Genomic DNA, 23,302 nt, shown 5'->3' on the forward strand with positions numbered 1-23,302 from the left:
GCAAGTTGTCACTTGTAGATTTTGTTTCATTTCTGTTTAACCAAACTCCAGATTGCCCTCATCTGAAATACTCCTGTTTTGTGACTTCGTCGTTACTAGAAAAATTAAAAAGAAAACACTTGAGTTGCATGAAAACTCTTTTCTTGCCTTTTTTGGTAGAGTGTCCTACTACAATAATTCTGTCGAAACACAAACAAAGGGCACTTTCTAATTGCTAAGCAAAAAGCAAAACAAAAAGCATAAAATATTCAGTGGGGTAACCCTTGCTTTAAAGATTGTATTTCTGAGCATGGTGTCATGTTCTTGTACTAGTGGTAATGCTCTGCAGCTACTGTGGTGGTGAGATTTGAAACGCTGATATCCAGCAAGCTGACGGAGAACTAAATAATAACGTAAAAATGAATTTTTTACATGAAAAAAAACCACAAAAAGCTAACCAAAATTTATCCTTATTTTTGCTGAAAACCAGGCATTTGAGTAAGTATATTCTACCGCAGTAACTTACAGGTGTTGTGGCTCACATGCCTGTTCCACTGCAGGGGAGCAGCTCCGGCGCTGGGCTAAGCCTCGCATGGTGCCCCAGGCTTCACTGCCTCCTAAGCCCAAGGGGCTCGGCGGGCTGGGGAGGACCGAGAGGAACAGAAGCACAGGGCTCAATCTAACAGCACTTCAGGAATGGCAAAACTTAAAAGATTCTGGTTTCTTGTAGTTTCTAGGAGTTGACTCGTTCCATATAAAGCCAACACTGTGAAAACTGAGTGGCATTAAAAATACAATATTCCCCGGAGGAATCAGACTGCCTGGAAAAGTGTTGGCCGCCTGTAGTAACAAAAACAACACACTGCTGTGCTGGTCCTGGGGAAGCACCCGCATATCTGAAGATACCCCATAGTTAGGAGAGGTTCCGTGCCTCCGTGTTCTTGACTAGAAAGGAAGGGCTGAGCACGGACATAGTGGACCACAGCGGTATGCAAGGCGAGTCACGAGCTGCAATGATGACGAGCGGATGGCCAGAGAAAGGTGTTTAGTGTATCTGTCTCATGGTTTTACAAAGTGAATTTAAAGTATCTGTATAAGGAGCAGCCGAGGTACTTATAATCCATTAAGTTTGACAAGGAACATTACTGGATATAATATTCTCTCACAGTGGTCTTGCTGGGGTTAGAACCCGTGTTGTAACAGCTATCCTATTTGTCTTGTTATCCTTGCTAATCGCCATTTAACTGCTCTCTTTCACTTTGTTTTTTCCCCTGCATTTCTTTTAGTTAGTACTTGCAGCATCCTGTGGTATTGGGGAGGAAATTTGGACATGAAGTTTCACAGCAGGGAGAAAGGTCACTGTAGCAGGGACAAGCAGCAAGAAAAGATATGCAACATATAGCTTATTTCTTGCTCCCTTGCCCTGGGTGGGCTGGTACAAATTGTATCTCCTGCTAGACTACAAAAGCTGGAGAGGAAGCATGCTAGATACCAAGGGATTTAGCTAATAGGAATCAAAATGTGTTTGTATTAATTGCTCAATGCTCAAATGTGTTAAAAATATCCATATAACAATAACAATCTATTTCATAGCTTATGTATGACTTGATATTTCCAAAGACACTGTTAAGCAACAATTGTTGCTGAAGTCCCTGACAGCAAAAGACAGCTCACTAAAATGGATAGCTTGAATGCAAATAGACATTACATTTTCTGGCAGAAGTCCCAAACTCAGATCCAAAACTTGGGGAATTGATGAAGTTATGCATCCTAGCAGAAAGTTTGGGAAAGATTATCTTCAAGGAAGGCTACATTTGCTTAGACTTGTGGTTCCTCAGCCAGGGGGAGCATCTACAGATACAAAGCAAAAAAACACCAGCACAAAAAATTTGCAGGGTATCTGCAGAGCTCTCATATCAGCATGTTTTACGAGTGTCCAGAATTGCTCTAAATCTTTCCTTGTCAAAGTGATGTTTCACTCCTGTTGAAAACAGCAAGAAAATAAATTAAAAGTAAACCAAACTGTACCAAAATTAAATGCATTATGCCAGCTATACTACAGCATTACAGACAATATATGTTTGAACCTCTGCGTAGTTACTATGCATGTGTTTAAGCAGTTGGACATGGCATTGACCTTTGCAGAAAAAAAAAAAAAAGAAAAAAGAAAAACCATTCCAGATAACGAGACCGCAGAGCAACTTGTTATTTGGAAAATGGTTTCTCACTAAGCCGCCGCGTCTGCAATGGGTTGAGCTAATCCCCAGTCCTAAACACTAGCAGGATTGATCTTGGCTGAACTTTGTGACTCTCATCTGTCACGCTTAGTGAGAGAGGAGCCAACAGTCCCTAAAATACCCCTTTCCCCCAGTCGCTGGGCAGTTGCCCTCCATCACTGGTGTGCACGGAGAGCAGCCCTCCCGCTCCTCGCATGCTGAGCTGCTGGTGACAGGGCGAGAGGAGAGTGCTGGAGTCCATACGGCAGCTGTGCACATCAGAGGACTCCAGTGCTGAAATGTGACTCAGCCAAATAGTTTGACTCTGGTTGGCCTTAAAAATAAGAATCAGGGAAAAGTATAAGAGTCCATTACAACTCCCAGGCTTGTCAGCATAGACAGCAGTCCAGCTGAGCCAACTTGGTCAAATCAGGGGAATTCAGCATGAGGGCTTGTGTGTCTTTCTAGTTTGCATGTGCAAAGTGACCAACCCAAACTAAGTCAAAGCAGTTTACAGCCTGCTAAGAGCACAGCACTTAAAAGTTGTGCCGGTTTAACTAACACAGACCTTTATGCCATAACAAGACTTGCTCTTCTTGAAACATATATTTGAAACCTTGAGAAATGCATCTGAGAAACCGTATAATGATAAGATAAATGTAGGTGTTCTTGGAATGATTGCATTCTCTTGTGTGCCCCTTTCGAACATTTAACAACCTTACAACCTTTTCTGTAAAATTTGTGGAACTTTATGGCCCTCGTTATTAAAGTCACTGAAGTCATTTTTATCAGGGAGAGGTGGAATCCTTTCTCTGCATCACTTCACACTGAACCTGCATCAACTCTATTTGATTTTATGTTATTCCTTGCAAACGTGACCCGAGGCCGCTCTAACATCAAATGAGAGAGAAAAGGTCAGAACCATAAATTTTTGACCTTGCTGGGTGAAAGTAGACATTACACTCAAATCTCTGTTACTAATGGTAGCTATACTTCATGGCAGTGCAGGCAGTGCTAAAGGGCACCAGCAATGACATCTTTCATCACTGGTGCTAAAATGCTCTTCACTTACTGCCTCTTGCACGGGGTGCCAGTGAAATGAGATGTAAATGGATCTGTTGACAAACAGGTTAAATGTCAACACCTACGGTGATACGTTGTTAGGAGTAAGGGCACAAGGTACTACAGAATTGTTTAGAAGGGGCAAGTGCTGAACAGTGAGCGGAGTTGTCATCACAGTTACTTACTGTGTAAGTACCATGGTTTGACGGGTTGGCTCTGGTTCAATGCAGCCCTCATCCTAATCTCCCTTTTCTTTCAGGCAGCCTTGCTCCAAACTTTGCTGCTGATCGTCCACATCCTTGTGGTTCCCCTGTTAGTGTTGCAATGCAACGGGAGGAGTTAGAGGACGTACACGGAGGCACCGAGCCCTCTTGGGACCAGTGGTTGGGGACTAAAATGCCTTCTGCTTGCTGGAGGCTGTTCTGAGGGATGGTGAGAGCTTCGAATAGGAGATGTTAGATATTGTGCAACTCGGTGCAGCTATTAGATGTAACACTTCTTCTGTGTGCTCTGACTTGTTTGCTTTAGAGGAAGGCTTTTTAATCGCACTGGTATTTATATTGTTTTGCAATGTTTTTATTATTATTCTGAATCGCTATCCAGGGCTTGTGCTAGGCACAACTTAATCAATGCAGTTATTCTCATTTGCTTTTCTACTGTAATAAGCATCTTGAAACCTTGAGAGTTGCTACTGAGAGAAGCAAACTGAAAACCTCCTTTCTCTGATGCTGAAATACACAGTGTTTTTCATGGGGAAGGAGCTGGAGTGAGCGACTGCTGCTTGTTTCCACTGTGCTTTGGGCAAAGGAGGAAAGATGCTACAGAAGTATGTTAGGAACATACACATACAAGGTGGTACTCGTGATTGACTTAGTATCTTCCAGGCAAAATAGTTTATAAGCAGGATAGCAATTAGACAAATGATCCATTCTTTTTGTAAAGCTGTTATTACTATGTTATGTTTAATATACAGTTATGCCCTCATGTCCCATTAAGGTCTGCTGTCTTGGGTGCTGTGTAAACATGGTAGAGTATATAACAGGCAAGATTAGACTTATTCCAGTCGGTTTTTGATGACTAAATATTTTGATGGTATATTTTAATTATGTGAATGGAGAAACTATCCCATGAAAGGATGTCAGTATGAAATAGCCAGAGGGAAAAGCAACTTCTAACAAGATATGAGCAGCTCTGAAATCACAGGGTTTCCCGTCTTAAGCTGATGGATTTGTCACTTCCTTCCTTGGCTCTTTCCCAAATGTAGATGCCAAATGAAACAAAAATAATAACTTCAGATGAAAATCTTCATAGATAATGACAAGAATCAAAAATCTCCACGCAGAGCATTAGCAAAGTATCTCCATGAAAATATAATGTCAGTATAAAATGTGAGTATGTCTCTTACTAGAAAAAGAAAATACGTTAAATAATAAAAAGAAAGCATGACACGTAAGGTCGGCAGGAACTTCTGTGGAAACAGGGCTGGCTTATGTCTCAATCAGCGATCATCTCAGATGTTTCTTACAACTAATCCTGAAATAACTTCTTCTTCAGCTAGAACAATGCAACTTTGAGACAGGAAACCAAGGGAAAAGTGGGAATTCCTGACACTGAAGAAATAACAACACATATACTTGATGGTTTCTATACTTTGGAATAGATTTCATTTGGTGCAGTAATTAGTGGGAATGCAGTATTATTCTAAAGAGATTTTCAAATATGAGGATTAAATTTCGGTTTGAAAACCAATAATAACCACTTACATTCTAGCATTAAACCAAATAAAACTGAAAGAGCAATGGGAAGGATCTAAACTTTGAGGCCATAGGGCAGAACCTAGCACTTCGCTCCTGGGGAAACCTTTCCTTGCAACATCTTTTCCCTAATGTCAGCTTCAGGCTTCGTTCCTCCGTGGCCATGGCTTCTGGCTGTTCTTTTACAGGAGGTGCTGGACTGCGAGTGTGATCCAGAGCAGTGGTTCCTTAGTCCCCCATAGAAGAAATAAGCTTCATGGAAATATCCCAGACATACTGCTGACAAGTCCCCCTCGTTATGCTGTGTGGCAGCTTCCAGTGCCCTGCCTGGCCTGCTCTCCAAGCTCTCTGCGTGCCCATTTGGATGTGTCCTCCAACTCTTCCTGGCTTTCTGCTTCCTTTTGCATTTTCCCCATGTTATTCTTAGGGCTCCTTTGTTTTGCTCTCTAACCAGGCAGCTCCATCTGGCTCCTTCTAGTGCTTATTCTGTTTCATTATTTCCTTGTGTGTCCCTCAAAGAGTGCCATGTAGGAGCATACACATATTGGACAGCTCTCTTATTGTTTGCAATAATAAGAAAGGGAGTATATAGCTCTTTTATATGAAATTTCTTGCAGAATTACAAAACTGCCCCCCTGCTGTGGTGCTAAAATGCTCTCACTCTACCTCAGGCTGTATATCGCTGCGTGCCCCTCCTCTCAAATGGCTTCATCCTATATTAAAGGCAGTACCTGGAACCTGGCCATCTGTAGGACAATGCTTGAGTGCTCTCTGCTTCAGTATTGCATCAGCTTTGCTTCTACCTACTCCTGCTTCTCTTTTCTCCATGATTTTGTTCATGCTTTGAGCCTGACCTCCCTTTCTCTGCCTGTTCATCTCTTCTGTGCCTCCTGTCTTTTGACAGTCTGTACAAACCAAGTGTCTCCCTGGCTGGACCTTCTCTCCAGACCTCTGTTGAAGTCCAAGATCTCTCCCATCTTTCCTGCCTTCTCTTCTGCCACTTCTTGGACCTCTCAGCAGTCACAGGACATCTTTTTCCGGTTCCACCTATCCATAGCTGTGCACTTAGTAGCTGTCCCTCAAACCCAGTATTAGCAGTACTTACACTGTGTTAGCATCTTAACTGGTATTTAGGCTTTATTGAATTGCTGTACAAACTCAAAGGGAAATGATCTTTGGCCTGACAGCAAAAGCTGCCGAAGGTGGGTTCAGCAAAGTGCCTCGGGGCAGCGCGTATCAAAGGGCGCCTGTGCTGTACCGCAGAACGCTGCCTTTTCAAGTGTACTTTTGTGTACCATAAATTTACAGTCTGTATTCTGCTTTCCTGTCACTGGGTTGTCATACAAATCCCAGCCAAATAACTCATATTGCATACTAAACATTGGTTAAAAAACACCACATATAACATAAACTTACATAAACTCCTAAGGTTATCAAAGATTTAACTCCTCAGAACAACAATATTTAGCAGCTCTAAGACCGTAGCATGAACTTCCCCAGGAAATACCTCATCACTTTCTGCCCTCAGTATAAACTCTGTTTCTTTGATGTTACCTTCTCTTAAATGTATAATAACATGTGTGTGTTGTTAGAAAATTCAAATCATTGTATACACTGGAAGAGAGAGTAAAAGAAAGTAAGCACGTGAGAAGCTAATCCCAGCGGGGACCTCAGGATGTGCTCAGATGTGGTGATGGAGCGCGTAAGTTTCAGTGCAGGAAGGACAGAGTAGCTGAGGGGCTTGCCAGGATGAAGAAGTGACTTTGTACTGATGTGGGAAGGGACCCTACAAAGTCTGACTCCGGGCTCTTGGCTTGCCCGGTTTTTGCAATTAAGAAAAGGTACCCCATATCTTCCTGCTGTAATGGGCACTATTCAAAATAAGACAGTAATAACAAATGCAACGGCATGTACCACAGCCTAACCCTAAGGTGACAGTAGAGATAATATTATTCCTGCAGTACTTCTTTGTGGTCAGCTGTGGCCAAGTGCAAGGCTCCTTAATGATGACAGCGGACTCCAGGACTTGATAAACTTGCCTTTATCAGTGAAGTCAGAGCATGTTATTCGCAAATGTATATGGATTCTGTGTTCTGCTATAGCACATGTTTGTATAGCCTTTTCTGACAGTTAAAGATGTGCTAAGTTTCCTTGACAGAAAACAGACATTTTAATAAAATGGCTGCCATTTAACTAGAAACTCCTGGGCAGAGCTCTATGGGAAACAGTTCCCATGACCTTCAGGGGGGAAGAAATGTTTATCTTTTAATAGGGCTTCATACTGTAAAAAAATCCTTACTCTGCAGTACACAGGCTTTTTTAACACAACCCCAATGATGCAAGTCCTGAGGAACTGCATATGCCGTTTGCAGAAACATATTGCAAATTACACTCGCCTTTACTTTCAGAAAAAGAAACTTTGAAGTACTATTTTGGAACAATGAATTTGGAACAGAATAAGACTGAGGCAGGATCTTCTGTAATGCATCTAATTTCATTACATTACACATTTTAATCCTGAAATAACAATTGGTTATCAATTTACTTACCTTGTTTAAGCAGCTGACTGCTAGTCTTGTGTATCTGGGAATTCATACTTCTACTCTACAAGGGTTTTGTTTTGGATCATCTCTAAGTTCACATTTAATGTATTTATATTAATTTAAAGCATGTTTTACAAAGCTAGCAAAACCAATAACCCAGCTGTCTTTATTCAGTCTATTCAGTTCATGCTTAAGGGTCACCAGCTTGAATTAGCTCCTTATTCAACATCACTGCTGGATTGTTTATAGGCTGCACATGTCACTGAGCAATTGTAAGTAAAGATTTATTTATGAGCTGACCTACCTGGGAGTGCTCCCCAGCGGCAAGACGAGAAGTGAGCAATGGGAACTGAAGTTGCAAAGGAAGTTACACCATCTGTCTTAAAAGTAAGACACAGGTGAGGGACAAGGAAGGGATGAAGAGAGGCATTCATAAAAAGCTGGTTCATCATTAATCTGCTTGCACTGAAACACAGACAACAATAGCTTGTTTTATGATAAGGGGCTGCCCTTCCAAAGCTGCATTCCACTTTGGGAGGGAGAGTGTACTATATGCCGCGAACTTGGGGTGATTGGCTTCATTTCACCAAAGAGCTTGCACTGAAACTCCACTTCTTGTTTGTGGTTGGCACAGAAACGACACGTATCTTCTGGGGCAAGCAAAAAAGGAGAGAAGCTCTGCAGAGTCCACCTAGAGTGATCGCTCCTGAAGGTTGTCGGTTGGCCGAGCTGGATGGATGGGGTGCCCACCCCAGCCCTGCTCAAGCCACCTGGATGTGAAATCCATGCAGCTGCCTTAGGCAGTGTTGGCTCTGAGCCCACCGAGGGGCCCTGCTCACCCCTGCAGCAGTGTCACTGCCTCTCCGCGTCTCCAACTCAGTCCCACAGCCTTGTTGATGTACATGTTGTATGGCCTGTGGTTTTGTGCTGCATGGGTTATACCCACCCTTCACAAATAAAAGTTGAGCGGGGTTAAAAACAACAGCAAATTTCTGTCTCTTTCTTGCACACGTACAAATAAAAAGAATTTTGAAGTGAAAGTACAGCATGGTCCCCTCTACCTGGCTCCTCTGGCAGGGGCTTTTGCAAGCAGTGTGCATTACCCTGGCATTTGTGGCAACAGCCTTTGGCTTTCTGAAGAAGCAGCAGCCTTTCTCACAGTCTCCGTGAGCAGGTTGGTAGGCTGGGCCCTGGGCACAGACCCCACCCAGGGTACTGACGGGCTGCTGCACCCAGGGAGAGGGAGCCCATTGCTCCAACAGAGGCAAACACCTTCACAGCTGCTCTCCTGGCAGAGCAGCACCCGGCCACGCTTGAGTCCTGAAGGTCCTGGTTCAACCCATCACTTATGCCTATGTATAATAAGACTTGAATATGCACGTAAGTGCCCAAACTGTAAAGTAAGAGGAGTCCAAGAGGGCTGAAGTTTTTCTTTAGGCTTCTAGCAGCTGCAGAAAGAAATCCCTCTAGAAAAAAAAGACCTGTACGCTTTTTGCCAAGCCTGCTTTCCAAAGGAAATGAGGCTCACGTGGTTGCACTCTGCCTGTCAGACTCCCTTCCTCTCCTCCAGTCAGCGCCTTTCCAGCTTGTGTGCCAATTCAGCCAAGTTGGAGCAGGATGAGGGTCCCAGAGAGGCTCTTCCTCCTTGTCCCCTAAGACCTGGGGGCTGCACAGAGGACAGAGACCCAGGTCAGTGCCTGCTCTGGGGGAAAGCCCCCAGTGAGTGCTCAGCAGTTATGCACTCCATTTAGATTGCCTGTTGGCAGATCAGCTCATGATTATCCGTGCAGGTGGACACCTGATATTTACGCCAGAGAACATCTATTTCATTCATGGGTCATGAGAGGGGAAGAGGGAGATGACTGAACTTCACAGGGTGACACCAGGCTGCTCAACTGCTGATTAAGTTGGATTTTCTGTGTTCAAGTTCAACAGGGAGAAAATCCCAGCATTTTAACAGATTTTAATTGCAGAGCAAAGCAAAAACAAAACAGAGGTCTCCCTTTTTAATCACATTTTTCACACCTGAAATGAGAATTGCTGGGGCTTGAGGCTTTGCCAGTTAAAACATGATAATATTGCAGACCTTTGTTTTTAGAGAAGGAAGCCAGATAGGAAAATGGCATGCATGGGAGAGAATTTCTGGCTGGGTAAGTAAATAGCAAATACTTAACTCATGCACTTGATGACAGGTTTTCTTACAAAGGTTCAATGAATCCTCTGTGCAGGGAGTTGTCTTGTCACCATGTGAAACATAGGGACATTTTGGTGTCTTAAGACACCAAAGCCAAAAGCTAAAACCTGGCAGTATGGACCAGGTACTTGGAGCTATGATGCCAGTCATGCAGGCAGTGCAGACGAAACAAAGCTGGCATGACCCAAGACGGGGTCTAAGCACTTTGGGTTATTCAAGTTATCTCTTGTGTAAATTGTTGTCACGATAGTGACTGCTGCAGTAACATCCTTGACCTGTCAAGAGACATGCCCTCGAAGATAGACAAAAGAACTTTGCACTGCTGAAAATGAGTGAAGAAAACATTTTGTATGGATAATTAATAGTAGTAACAATTGTCATTGGGGTTATTGTAGGTATTACAGGAGAGGCTCTTGAAGAGCTATTAGTGAACTGTCATGTTTCACACAACATGTAGAAGGAACAGAGACCAAAAATTGTCAGCAAATTCTTTCATCTTGTATTTAATTCTTATTTAAAAGTATAATGGCAAGACAGAAAAGATGAAAAGCAGTATCATTCCATGTATGTATTAGCTTTCAAATACCTGACTTTACATTTTTATTTCAGCAAACAAAATTTCATTAATCAATTCAACCACTTCCATGGAAAAAATGTTGACAAAAGGTTGAAAGTGAATTACCGAGCAGGTTGTGCATGTTTAAGGAGAATCGTACTAGGAAGTGGTCTAAGCTCTATTTTCAGAGTCATATTCTTCAATTTGTTAGAATGCATTGAGTTTATTATGCCCTTTCCCTCTTTATATGCAGGAACGGAAAGAATATTTTCCTTGTCTAAACAGGCTGGGGCAGAGCTCTACATACAGAGAGTTTTAGTAATTGATTAGAAAAAAATCCATGGACTAAAACTGTCTCTAAGTACCATCTTAAATAAGAAGACCTGAATTATGTATTGAAGGGCAGTAGCAATGTATACTTAAGAGGAAAATGCATCATCTCTAATGGAAATACAGTGCCTCTGACTGTGCCATTGAACAAAGAATTGTTCCACGTTTGTGTCTTATTTCCAACCAATACAGGCTGTGGTACTATCCTGGTTTCAGGTGAGATATAGAGTTAATTTTCTTCTGGTAGTAGCTGGTATAGTGTTATGTTTTGGATTTAGTATGAGAATAATGTTGATAACACACCGATGGTTTTAGTTGTTGCTAAGTAGTGTTTATATGAAGTCAAGGATTTTTCAGCTTCTCATGTCCAGCCAGCAAGAAGGCTGGAGGGGCACAAGAAGCTGGGAGGGGACACAGCCAGGACAGCTGACCCAAACTGGCCAAAGGGATATTCCATACCGTATGACGTCATGCCCAGTATATAAACTGGGGGGAGTTGGCCAGGAGGGGCGGATCGCGGCTCGGGAACTAACTGGGCATTGGTCGGCGAGCGGTGAGCAATTGCATTGTGCATCCCTTGTTTTGTATATTCTAATTCTTTTAGTAGTATTATTGTCATTTTATTATTACTATTATCATTATAATTATTTTTCATTCCTTTCTGTCCTATTAAACTGTCTTTATCTCAACCCACGAGTTTTATATTTTTTTCCATTCTCTCCCCCGTCCCACTGGGTGGGGGGAGTGAGCGAGTGGCTGCGTGGTGCTTAGTTGCCGGCTGGGGTTAAACCACTGTGTTGCCAAATATGAACCTCCGCAGCAGCTACAACAGGTATTTGCTTGCTGACAGCCCCAGTCACCCCAGCCTGTATCTGGCAAACACAGGCAGGAAGTGAGGGGCCCCAGGGTGGTCTAGAGGGTGGTGGGCTGTGGGGCTGGGGTGGGAGGCATGGTAGAATGAACAAAATTCAGGAAAAGGGAAGTATAAGAGGATAAGAGGAAATTAAGACCACAGCTCAGGAAAAGAGATCCCATAGGCAACTAAAGGGAAAAAAAAACCAGAATGAAAAGAGAGTGGAAGAGCAAGAGAAAGCTGGCATTTGGGATTGCTGAGTAATGGTCCATGAACGTACCATGAGATGATGCTAACCAGCAGACCACATGTAATTCAGCCAATTAGTTGACCTGCATCCAGTAAAGTCTGGTATTTCTTGTGGCTCACCCCTAATACGTTGCAAATCGCAATGTATGCGAACTGCAGTGCCAAGTAAGTACCAGTGTTATCAGCCTATGGCTTACAGACGCGGGGCTTGTAGAAAGCAACAAAGAAAAGGAAGATTATCATAACAGGTTTCAACTAGCTAGAAGGTTCCTCTCTTCAAAAATATCAGAGCGACTCAAGCCATAAAGGATTCAAAGACAGCGCAATATATAATATCCAGTGGTGGTGTCATCTGTTCAGTGTCAGAGGATGGCTCACTAGTCTGCTGGACTTTAAGTCAGTAGTAAACACTGATGTGCAATTTCCATGTAGCCAGAGATGAGGTTTTCCAATGACCATCTTAACCACAAACATCAGGAAAGAGCAGAGGCTGCTTCAGAAGTTGCTGCCGTGCCTGTTTTGTGTTGTCAGTCGTCATTCATCTCTCATTGCAGGCATTGCAGGAGATTTTGTGCTCACATGCGATAACAACACCTGGATGATGGTAATGGTGCCAAAGTGAAAGGAGGGTATATCTAAGGCACAGTCCACTTACTGGGGTCTATTCCTTTCCAATTAAAGTCTTTCTGAAATTCACTCAGTAGCCTAACACCAGCAGATATAGTTGTACTATCCATAATTAGATGTGGTTCACTGATAGTACTAGCAGCGCACAGTACCACTGTGCAAAAGAAAATTCAGAAACAATACTTTAGTGTCTCTATGACATACGGATGAACTGTGACCTCTTTAAGCCTCTATGATATGAAGGCTTATTATGTGCTCTATAGCTGCAGAATATTCCCCTCTTCCTTTCTTTGGTTGCGACTCCATTATGTTCTTGTGAATAGTTTCACACAGTGAAGAGCTCAGCTGAACGGAGAGTGCTTTTCTGCTGGCCACTTCATGAAGATACAACCACAGCTGCAGCTACAGGACAGAAGAAACCTGACAAACCTTTATCTTATTATTGCTGTAATCTGAATGCTGCCTCTGGATAATAATTATCTCCCAAATATCTTTTTAGCTTGCACTTTAAGTCTTGCTCTAAGCATGTTTGTAAACTTAAAAGGAAACTTTTGAAAAGGTTAAAAAAAAGTTTTGATTACACCCTGAGGTGCCAACAGACTGCACAAGAAGATAAGGCACCCAAAGACCAGAGGCCTTGGGCATTTATTACATGCCTTCACATCCCTTTAGGAACCTGCACTTGCTCAAATTCATCCAGATGGTATAAACAAGGACTTTGGAATAAATCTTGTTATGTTTCTAGCCATATCTCTGGGGCTTCGCAGTAGCATGCATGTCCCAGCACCAACACTAGAAGATGAGACACAGAGGGCAGAGCAAATATAGGAGTTCCAGTCCAACTAGACCCCTTCGATCAAGTCATGCTTGAGTAGACAGCATTTCCTTCCCCCTCCACCGCCGTCTTGCACCCTTCATGGATAAATTCATCCATGGCTTTAAATAAGAGGTCCACATCCCAATTTTCTTACAGGTGTATGTCCTGGCTGCAGTTCACATAGTATATTCCAGAGGCAGCTTTAAATTAGCAAGTTACAGCTCCTGTTTGCAGTGGGATTTCTGGGTATGGAGTCCAACACTGAGCCCATACTCCCCAATACTTAATAGGTTCTCTAGATATCCTTCTGGCTTTAGGTTTTTGGAGTAGGAACCCTTCTGCAATAAAATTTGTCCATCACTGAGCAAAAACAGATTCTAGTCAGGACTTAAAGGCACTAATCATGGAATAAACACTGGTTAGTAAATTGGGGTGCAGGACTCCAGTAGCCATCTCCTTCTTAGGAGACCCTCAGCTGCTGGAGGCCGCAGCAGGGTGCACAGATAAGTCCTTTTAGAAGGCCCTTGCTTCATCTTGGTGAGGTTCAGCATCACTAGGGTTTGTCAGAATTAACACAGAATAGGGCCTCCACAGTCTTGGACATCTCAATGATAGTTTTCCCAGCCAAATCACATGTAGAGTGTGTGTGCGAGACTTGTGCAGCTGGGTCCCATTGCACACCATCCTACAGCCATGCCCAGATTCCACCTGTCCGACACAGCTGGTTCACCCGCTCCACCACTGACTGGTTGCATCTGCAAGGCTGGGTCATGAAACAGAAAGGGCTGTGGCGGCAATGCCACAGCCTGGAGTTGTGCTGCCCAGCAGAGTTGCTCCAAACCAGCAATCACCTTCTGTTGCTTCAGTATAGTTGCACAGGCTCCCATCATGTTGTAAAACATTTCCCTCACAGGATCCAACATGGGAATGTCCCATGTGTCAGAGAGATCACTATTGGTGTGGCTCATAGCCTAGTACGTTCATGTTGATAATATAGCCCAGGACTAAAAGACATGCTTCATCCTCGTCAAGTCCCCACCTCAGGACGCAGCAAACTTAATCCCTACCACTGCTCTAGCCAGAGAAGACTCTTTCTTCCAAAGAGCAGAATCCTGCTGCTTGTGCTGAGGAGCTGGCCCAGGAGTTGGCCACAGCATTGGGAGCGTGTGTCCCCCCGTGGCTCCTCTCAGCTGCAGTCAGCAGCTCCAGAGCCCTATGAGAAAGGTAGTGAGGCAAGAGCAGGAGCAACAAGACTTGATTTTTCAAAATCCAGGTTAATCTGCAGAGACAGTGGTGAGAAAAAAATACCACAGCAGCTTCTAACTTGCATACTAACTGAATATCATATGGAGTCCATCATGTAGTGACTTTTTTTTTTTACTCTAGCTGCAATTCGTTGAATAAGGAAGGTCCTCAGAGGTCCATCCAGAGGACTTGTGCTTTGATAATCTGCTCTATTGTGTTCCCCCAAATCCCCTTCCCTCTGTAATCAGACCATTGGTCACTACAAAGGATCAAAATTGCCACGTTTAAGTACTATTCTCCTTGTGAGAAACTAACATCTGATCAAAGTTTAACAGCGTGAAATACGTTTCTTGTTTTCGCAGTAAACCTTCACGTCCCTTGTTGTTGATCCAAGTTCATGGAGGTTTATTTTCAAAGCAAATCTCTTGTTTTCATTCCACCGGAGAGCTGTTATAAAGCCAACTATTGTTACTGTAGAGTATAACTAATTTTTTTAGTCTAACTGCTAGAAGCAAATGGTTTTCATCAGGTAAAAAGTCATTGTATACATGCATTATATAGACAAGTCTTGGACACAAAAAGCAGTTAATGGTTTTTAATTAAATAGAGTGAGACAGGACACTCAAGGAGTGACCCAGGGATTACTTGTAGAGGAAGTTTCTCTCATGACTAATAGTGACTACAAATAAGATGGGGTATTACAATAAAATTCTACTGCTGACAAAAATATTAACAGTAAACGACGACAGAGCTTTCATCTGGGACTAGGAGAGCATCTGGAATACATTAAGACTGTAAAATTTCCCTTTAAGTATGGATTGCTAAAGTTAAAGCCAGCCACCCAGAAACTATGGCACTCAGAGTAACTCAATATTTTTTTTCATTAAAAATTACTTAAGGAGATTTACATCTTCCCTTGGTTGACATCGCGATGTTCTGCTTGTCCAGACTTTGAGTCCTGAAAATATGTATGTGATGAGAAGGAATGGAGAAAAAAATGGTCTTGGATATGTCCTGCATATGTTCATCTGGGAAAACAACCCCAGTTCCAGGTGTCCTTCTGCAATGCAATCAGTCAGATGCTCTTTGCGACCACTCTGTGCAGATATGCACTGCTTATTAATACCATATGTGAAGTTGATGCATTATGTATCTAGAGATGCAATATAGGCACCAGATATTGACAGAGATAAACAGGAGAGAAGTGGGATGTGCTGGGAGATCATTCCAGAAAACAGGAAAGTTTGCTTTAAACAAAAAGGCAGTGTGCTAAAAGAAGAATGAGAATGTAGCAAGGTTCCTATTTCCCATCCTCCTTTCTCCCTGTTGCCAGTTCTCGTGACATCTCTCACTGCAATCTTGTCTTAATTTAGACTCTGAGTTCCTGGAGACAGAAATTATCCTGTAATTTGTATATATTGCATGCAGTACAAGAAGTGCTCTTGTCTCGCCTGGATCCTCAAATGGTGTTTGGGAGGCAGCCGCAGCATAAACAGGGGAGCTGGATGTCTCCGCGGCTGAACTCCAGAGCATGCACAGTGCACAACAGGCAGTGGTCCTGGGAGGGGACTCAGCCTGCCGCTCCTGTAAAGCCACACCAGCTGGTCTTGAACCACCAGGAATTAGGAATAACTAGCTCTTGTGTACAGCCCCTCTTTTTCAGAGTGAAACCCAGGAGATGACATTGGTTTTGGCTACATTGGGAACTCCCACAAGGCAAGCCAAGGTCTGTAGAACAAACTGAGAGACAAGAGTCTGTGCTCCTGCTCTCAGCAAACTGGACCAAAACCCACAAAGCTCCTCAGGGTGGGATTCATCTCACATCTCAGGAGGCCCCAGGTCATGAAGATCCAGGGTAAATGATTCTTCTTCTTCCGTCTTTCTTCACTTGCTCTAGTGGGAATGGAAATAGGAAGGACTAGTTGCTCAGCAGTTACCTTCCAGCAGCTAGTGTTCAGTAAGATGAAGCCCATCCACTGTGTTCAGAAATCAGCACTGCCAAAGAGCTTTCCTCCCCTACATATTCCATCCTGAGGAGCTTCCCAGCTGTTTCTGGAGGAGACTTGGCGAGCTGAGAGCAGCAAAGCTCAGCACATGAAGCACAGGAGGCCTCGCTCCGCCATCGGTGTAGCAGTGGTAGGTCGTGGTCCCCCTTGGAGCCAAGCACCCCACGGTGAAAGACATGCACAAATAATAGAACAGAAAGATGGTCTAGAATAAAAGCCAGCTCACTGGGTGGCCTTGGTAAGCATCTGATTTGTCAGTTGAATATTTATGTATTTATTTCCACTTATGCATGTTTCCCTCAGAATAGGGGAGGGGTTTTACATGTCTTTGCTATAAACCTTCAGCCCAAATCCTAATGCTGGGGTAACAACCCCTATTCACAGATCAAAGAACTATGTTAGGAAGAAGAGATGAATCTTCTCTCTCCTTCTCTTCCCACCTCCCTCCAGCTCCCATTTCCTCTTTCTTCTGACCATGTATTTGTGTGGCTGAAACATTCAAAAGTAGCTGGAGAAATAAGATCAAGTTTTTCAGAAATTGGCAGGGAGCAACTATTATATCCATTGAGGTCCTTACAGACAGGCAGCACACAGGATGAGACGGTAGCTACTTTTTTGGCATTTAAGAGGGAGTTTTGAAATGCCAGCCTGCAGTGTTAAGAAGGACAAAAACTCTGTACGTGTCTCCCAACAGGGAAATCTGAACCTGTTGATCTACCCCACGTCTCATCCTACCAAGAAGTTGGTGAACATTGTCAAAAAAGCAAAACACAGAGAGAAAGTCTGATCCTGGAAATGTTCTGCAAAGAGGAAGATACAGCTATATACTGCCCTGAGCACCAGTCCTTACCACCTGGCCCCATTTCTGGTGTGTCTAGGAGACAAAGTAGGGGAGCTGGAACAGGCTGCTAATGTCCTCAAATTTTCCTTCCCAACAGTAAGTCATTGCTGCTAAAGGCAATGAAGGAAACCTGCCAAATACAACAGCCAAAACCAACACCCTGAAAAACATAATATTTAGGGAAAGATTGGGGGGGGCTGGGGGGCAGCTTGCGTCAGCTGCCAAGTCTGCAACCACGAGAGGCCTGGGGCACGGGGAGGTCTCCAGGAGAGTGCCTGTTGGTGGCCAGGCCCAGGACAACCCCCTTGCTCCTGTGCAGGTATGAGCCTGTGACCCCCACAGCTGACGGAAGGTCCCACTGATGGCGTGGGTGGTTCAGCTTCCCCTTCCTTCAAACCAGTCACTCTTTGCAAATGGAAATGGAGATAAACACTGACGACAACCCCAGGATGGGATGCATGGGCTTGGCGAGTGGTGGCTCAGACAAGGGCTGAAGTCATCACTCCAGCAGCAGCTCCCAGGGCCTTAGCAGGAGCTCAACATCAGGCTGGAGCAAAATAGGGGCTTAAGGAAATCTTGGACCCACCAGGGTCTCCTGGAGGTCCATCAAAGAGAAATAGGGAAGTTCTCCTTCTCCAACACAGCCCTGGTAGGATCGGTGCAATACAATTTCCTTGTCTGCGCTTCTAGAGCGATGTTGGGAAGGATCCACACCATGACACAGGGGCGGGGAAAACCTTGCAAGTCTTGAGGAGACAGAATGTGAAATGGGCAGAGAATTCCCCATCTTCCCTGTCCACATACCTGGTGTCAAGTTCGGGGCTACAGTGCAGCTCTTTTTCCCCACATCAGGATGACATTGCCCGATTCCCCTACCGGGAGATTTTGGCCGAGGAACTGGGTGTGGCTGTTAGCGGGGTGAATCCTGCTCTTTGCTAGTGGCAATTAGTAGCTCTGTTCCTTGAGGATTCATGTGCTTTTGTCTAATTCGTGCCTATGGGCTCAAGTACAAGTAACTAGGCAAAACTTTACTGGCTAAATGCCTAGTCTGCAGGCAGTTTGGTGATCTTCTGCCCTTAAACTCAATGAAATCCATGGCTTTGGGTCTACATGATGTCCTCATCAGCTGCTTCTCTCAGCCAGCCTTGCTGTCCTTGGCATTAGAGGCTGCTGAGAAGACTGAGACTTGAAGCCAGGATGTGCAAAACCACTAGTGGTTTGGGATGACTTGTGGGGATGTCTTTCAAAAGATGTGAACTTTGGAGCATGCTAAGCACCTGTTCTCTGGAGTCAGGCCTGTTCAGACATCAAGCAGAGCAGATGCGTATCCAAGGGCTCAGAGTTACCGGCCCCACATTTCATGTGAGCTCTGCAAGGCTCCTGCCCCACAGGACAGACCCTGTTGTGGCACAGCAGCTCCTGTTGGTGAAGGTGGTGCTACAGCAGCAACACAGTTCACTGCACCTCAGAAAAAAATTTGATGGTCATCTCAGTCCAAAGAGCGCTAAAACAGCTTTTACTAACTCCACAGCAAGTTTTTCCTAAGAGGTCTCCTGAATTTCTCAGTATCTGAAGGTCTCTTCTCCCCATGGGGCTCCTGGGAGCCATTGCAATTGTTCCTGGCCCCGCTTCTCCTTGCAGCTTCTATTCTGCACATGCTCTCGCTTGCCTGCTATTCCTGTGTTCATTTTTATTTTCATGCCAGGCTTGAGCTGCGGCTCATTGTAACAATATTTCCTCATAAGGCTGTGCTTAAAAAGTGAGGAGCTTGTGTTTGTTGGTGCTGGGTGGTGGCATGTGAAGCTGCACAAAGGAAAACAAATGTTTGAGATGTTTGCGAAGGTGCTGTCATGAGACAAAACAGGGCACTTGGGCCTGACATTGCTACATTTACTTGTGCTTGGAGGTACCAGAGCCTGTTCAGTCTCTTTAATAACCCTCCCTGGGAAGTTTCCATCACCTCCCTCCTCTCCCTGCCCTCCTGCCAGCTCTGCTTGCCTCCAGGGCTGTGCTCTTTGGAGAGATGATGGGGAGACTCGCCCCCACCTTGGAAAGAGTCTGACCAGCCGTTGCCACCTTGCAAAATCAACTTCTTCAGCCTTGTTTGTCACATGGGTGACACAGCTGGGAACACCCAAGCTGCTTGCACCCGCAGCAGGGCTATGTTCGCCCTCCTCCGGGGAAGTGATCCACTCAAACTCCACAGTTTTAAACATTGCAGAGACTTTGTGCTGGCACCAGGCAATTAAAATATGCATGCAAATGAGAGGACAAATATCCTATTTACTCAGTTCAGAGTGAGCTGTAAAGTGGAAGGGCTAAGCCCTGTCTCTCAAGGATCAGGGGGGAGTGGAGGCAGAGGAAGGGGCAATGAAATGGCCACTGCACCTAATTGAGCTTGCTTGCTCCTTATCCAGCCTGGTTTGGAAGCAGAGCTTAAAACCTGTTTGCTTAGGAGGTTTGTTATAGTTATGGAAGCTAACACTGGAGTTACGCGGAGCAGCAGGGCAGAGGGTAAAACAATATTTTATTCTTAAGTTAAAGCACTTTCACAAGGGTAAAATAAGTAGTCTGCTCTGGCTGCGACTTGTGTAAGCAAGGGGTGCCGGTGGGGTCGGTCTGCGGGAGCCCACGCCAGGACTTACTTTCCCCACGCCTGCCTGCGGGGTGGGCACGCTGCGCCGTCGGGTGATCACATCACCCAGGGCACGGCACCCCTCGCTCTCCCTGTCCTCTGGAGACCCTGATGATTGCTATGGGATGAGGCAAGAGAAGGGGATTATTTTACTGGCCAGCCAATCCTGGGGAAAATGGCTCTGTTAAAGCCCTCAGAATATAAGACCTTCTTTCTCCACATATGAAATTTACAGCTGTGAAGCTGTGATTCCTGGAACATGGCAGCTTCTCGTACAATAATTGTGAGTATGAGCTGGGTAACAAAGCACTACCCAGGTATTTAGGCAAAGATTTCTTTTGAACTTGGAAATGTTTGCTACTTTTGTGACCAGCTGTGCTCTTCTTCTTTGAAATAAGTGAAAACTCTCTCAGACTTTTAGTTTTAGGGTTTGGTATTTCTTAGTTTTGCCTTCTTATTTTTCCCTTCTAATACTTCAGTACTAATTCCCCCTGGAAATAAGACATGCAAAGGAAATATATTTGGACAAGAATCATGTTATGAACATGGGAAAGTGAGGTCCCAGGAGGTGAAGGGACTTGCCCCAAGCCCCGTAGGAAGCTTGTCCCACACTGTAGAACCAAAGGACCTTTCAAACACCAATCCTTTGTCTTAGTTGCAATTTTCTTGCAAATATTTGGGACTCAGATTTCAAAGTTCAAGCTGGGTTAATCACAGAGAATGCACCTCTTCCTGCTCTGCATGCAGGGGTGTAAGGTAACAGCAGCTGCCGTGCTCTCCCAGACACCCCATGCATCTGCATGGGTTTCAAGTAACATCTGATCTTTAAACTCAAAGTCACAGATACAGATTAATGATTACCTGCATGCTGTCCTAGCTTCCAATCAGTTCCACTCTATTGACTTAGCCCAGGATCGACAATGGTTTATTAATCTTGCCTTCATGTATACATAGCAGCCTTATTGTGATTATATACTTTCCCCAGTTTTATTAACCAAGGTTATTATCGTAAGGCACTAAGCACTTTGTTAATTTAGGCTGCTGTTAACAGTCTGCAGACTGGAGCCTAGGTGTGATAATTATAAGAGCCAGATAAAACTCTGATGTGTGGGAAGTTTCCCATAGGGAGAGGTTTGATAACGAGACGCTGTCGCGTCCCGAGGAGAACACGGGAATGGACCTGGGAGACTGTCAGGACCTGGAAGGTGCCCGTCCCGTGGGCTACCATCAGAAACTGTACTGCTGCCTGGCTCTGGCACCCCGGCACAGTGCCTGGGACTGCAGCCCGCAGGGTCCTGCCTCTGCTCGGTGCCCAGCAGCAGCCTGCGCAGAGCCGGCATCTGCCCTGTGCATCACCCCAGCGCGCCATGCCCCTGCCCTCGCTGCCTGCTCCGTCCTGCCTGTGCCCCTGCAGAAAGGCGGGCGTGCAGGCAGCTCGGTCAGGGTACGAGGGCAGGGTTTTACCTGTGTGGCAGAGCTACCCGCCTGGCTCAAGGTAGCTAACATGTTTGGGAAGCTGCTCCAGGCCATTCCCGAGAGCTCGTTCCTGGAAACAGATAATTCAAAACATTTGTCTGGAGCATGGTTCGTGGGATAACCACAAGCATTTGTATTACGGGGCAAATATTTGAGGCACATCCAGATCGGCTATTACCAATGTTATTGTTTTCAATCATCTTTTGGAGGAGTCCCTGGGGGGTGGCTCCACTGGGAAGCCGGGGGGAGGAGGGCTGGGGCACAAGGTGCACCCCGGGCTGAGGGCTCATCTGCTCTTTCCGGAGGCAATGCCCACTGTGAGCATGGATGCGAGAGCTGGGGATTGTGCAGCAGATCCTCCAAAGGTTTATTTTTTGGGAGGTAACCTGCATATGAGGAGAAACAAGAGCCTTTTATAAAAAGTAGAGAGAGTCAAATAGCAGCTGTAAAAACAAGAACCTCCAACAACACAACAAACAGAATATTACATTTCCTCTCATTGTGTCGAAAGGGCTGAGCTTCCAGCCAGCTGTGGAGGAAATAAGGAGTTTATATTATTTGCTAAGTCAGTGAGGACCAATGTACAAATTTCCTGTTTGGCTGCCTCTGCAGATTAACAAAACTTTGGAAAGAATATATTTTCATTTCATCTCATTTTTCTGTTTCTGTGGGGAGAAGATGCACCCCAAGCAGAGTGGTCACAGAAGCTGTGACTGAGAAGGTGCCATGGGAAACTGAGCACACAGGAGACCAAAAAAAAGACAGAAATGCCTGTGATGCCAGAGCAACACAGCTCTGCCCCTTACAGCTCTGGGCCCAGACAGAGCCGCAGCTTGCAGGTGCGTGTCGATGTTTGTGGTCTCACAGATAAGCATATGCCATTTACTCACAAGCCCAAAGTTTTTCCAACATATGCGTTGCCATGCAGAAAATTACCTCCCCCCAATGTTTGCTTTCAGTTTCAAAGCATTGACGTGTAAACTTCAATTATTAAAAGAAAAATGCCATATTCTGTCTTGGTGCTTGCTTATCCAGTCTGTATAAGCAGAAAGCAGAGCCCATATGTGCTGGAGCTTTTTTGGTGTCTCCCTGCACTCCAGCACGGGGTATTTCAGCCAGCTGTGGGCAGAAACAGACCCCGCAAGGCCCTTGGCCCCGGGTGAGGGCTGGCGTTCATGCTGCTTTCCCAGCTGCCTCCAGCATCCTGTGACTGACGGCGCTGGGCAGGGAGAAAGCAAACATGCACATTCAGCAAATTGCAAGTCAGCTGTATGTAAAATCAAGCAGTCAATAGTCATTAGCAAACTGCTCAGCACAGTGCGGGCTTCCTGAAGCACTGTAAGGAACAGACAGGGGTGCAAGAAGACCCCAGGCAAAGGACCCCGACATCACGAGCATCACGTTCTCTCTGGTTTTCAGACAATCCCACCACAAATAAAACTGGTATTACCAGCTCCGTCTTCCTATCCAAAATGACAACTTTTGGGTTCCTAATTTAAGGAAAGCTCCTGCCGGCCCTTCCCCTATGTTTGAGGCATGCTGGCTGCTGGATCTCTGGTCTTAGTGTCTTGGAATAAAGGGCAGAGCAGTCAGCTGCCCTGTTCCGGGCTGCTTGGAGTCATCAGGGAGCATTTCAGGCAACAGAAGGAAGAATATTTCAAGCTTCTTCACTTGAGAGAAGGGAAGGAGCATGGAGGAACCTCTGAATGAAAAGACCTGGATTTCACCTATTGTAAAGTATTGTATTGTAAATTGAATTAATTCAACTCCTCTCACTTCTGTAACCAGACAGATCCTGTACTCTGCCTGAGCTATGCTGTGTGTTTCCAGGAGTCCTGTCCCTCTGCTGTTGTCTGTCTGTGCATCTGTCACCCCTGTGCAATGGGCTTTTCCCTGCATGTCCTGGGGAAGCCCACAGA

This window comes from Gymnogyps californianus, chromosome 2, assembly GCF_018139145.2.
Source record: "Gymnogyps californianus isolate 813 chromosome 2, ASM1813914v2, whole genome shotgun sequence".
Taxonomy (NCBI): Eukaryota; Metazoa; Chordata; class Aves; order Accipitriformes; family Cathartidae; genus Gymnogyps; species Gymnogyps californianus.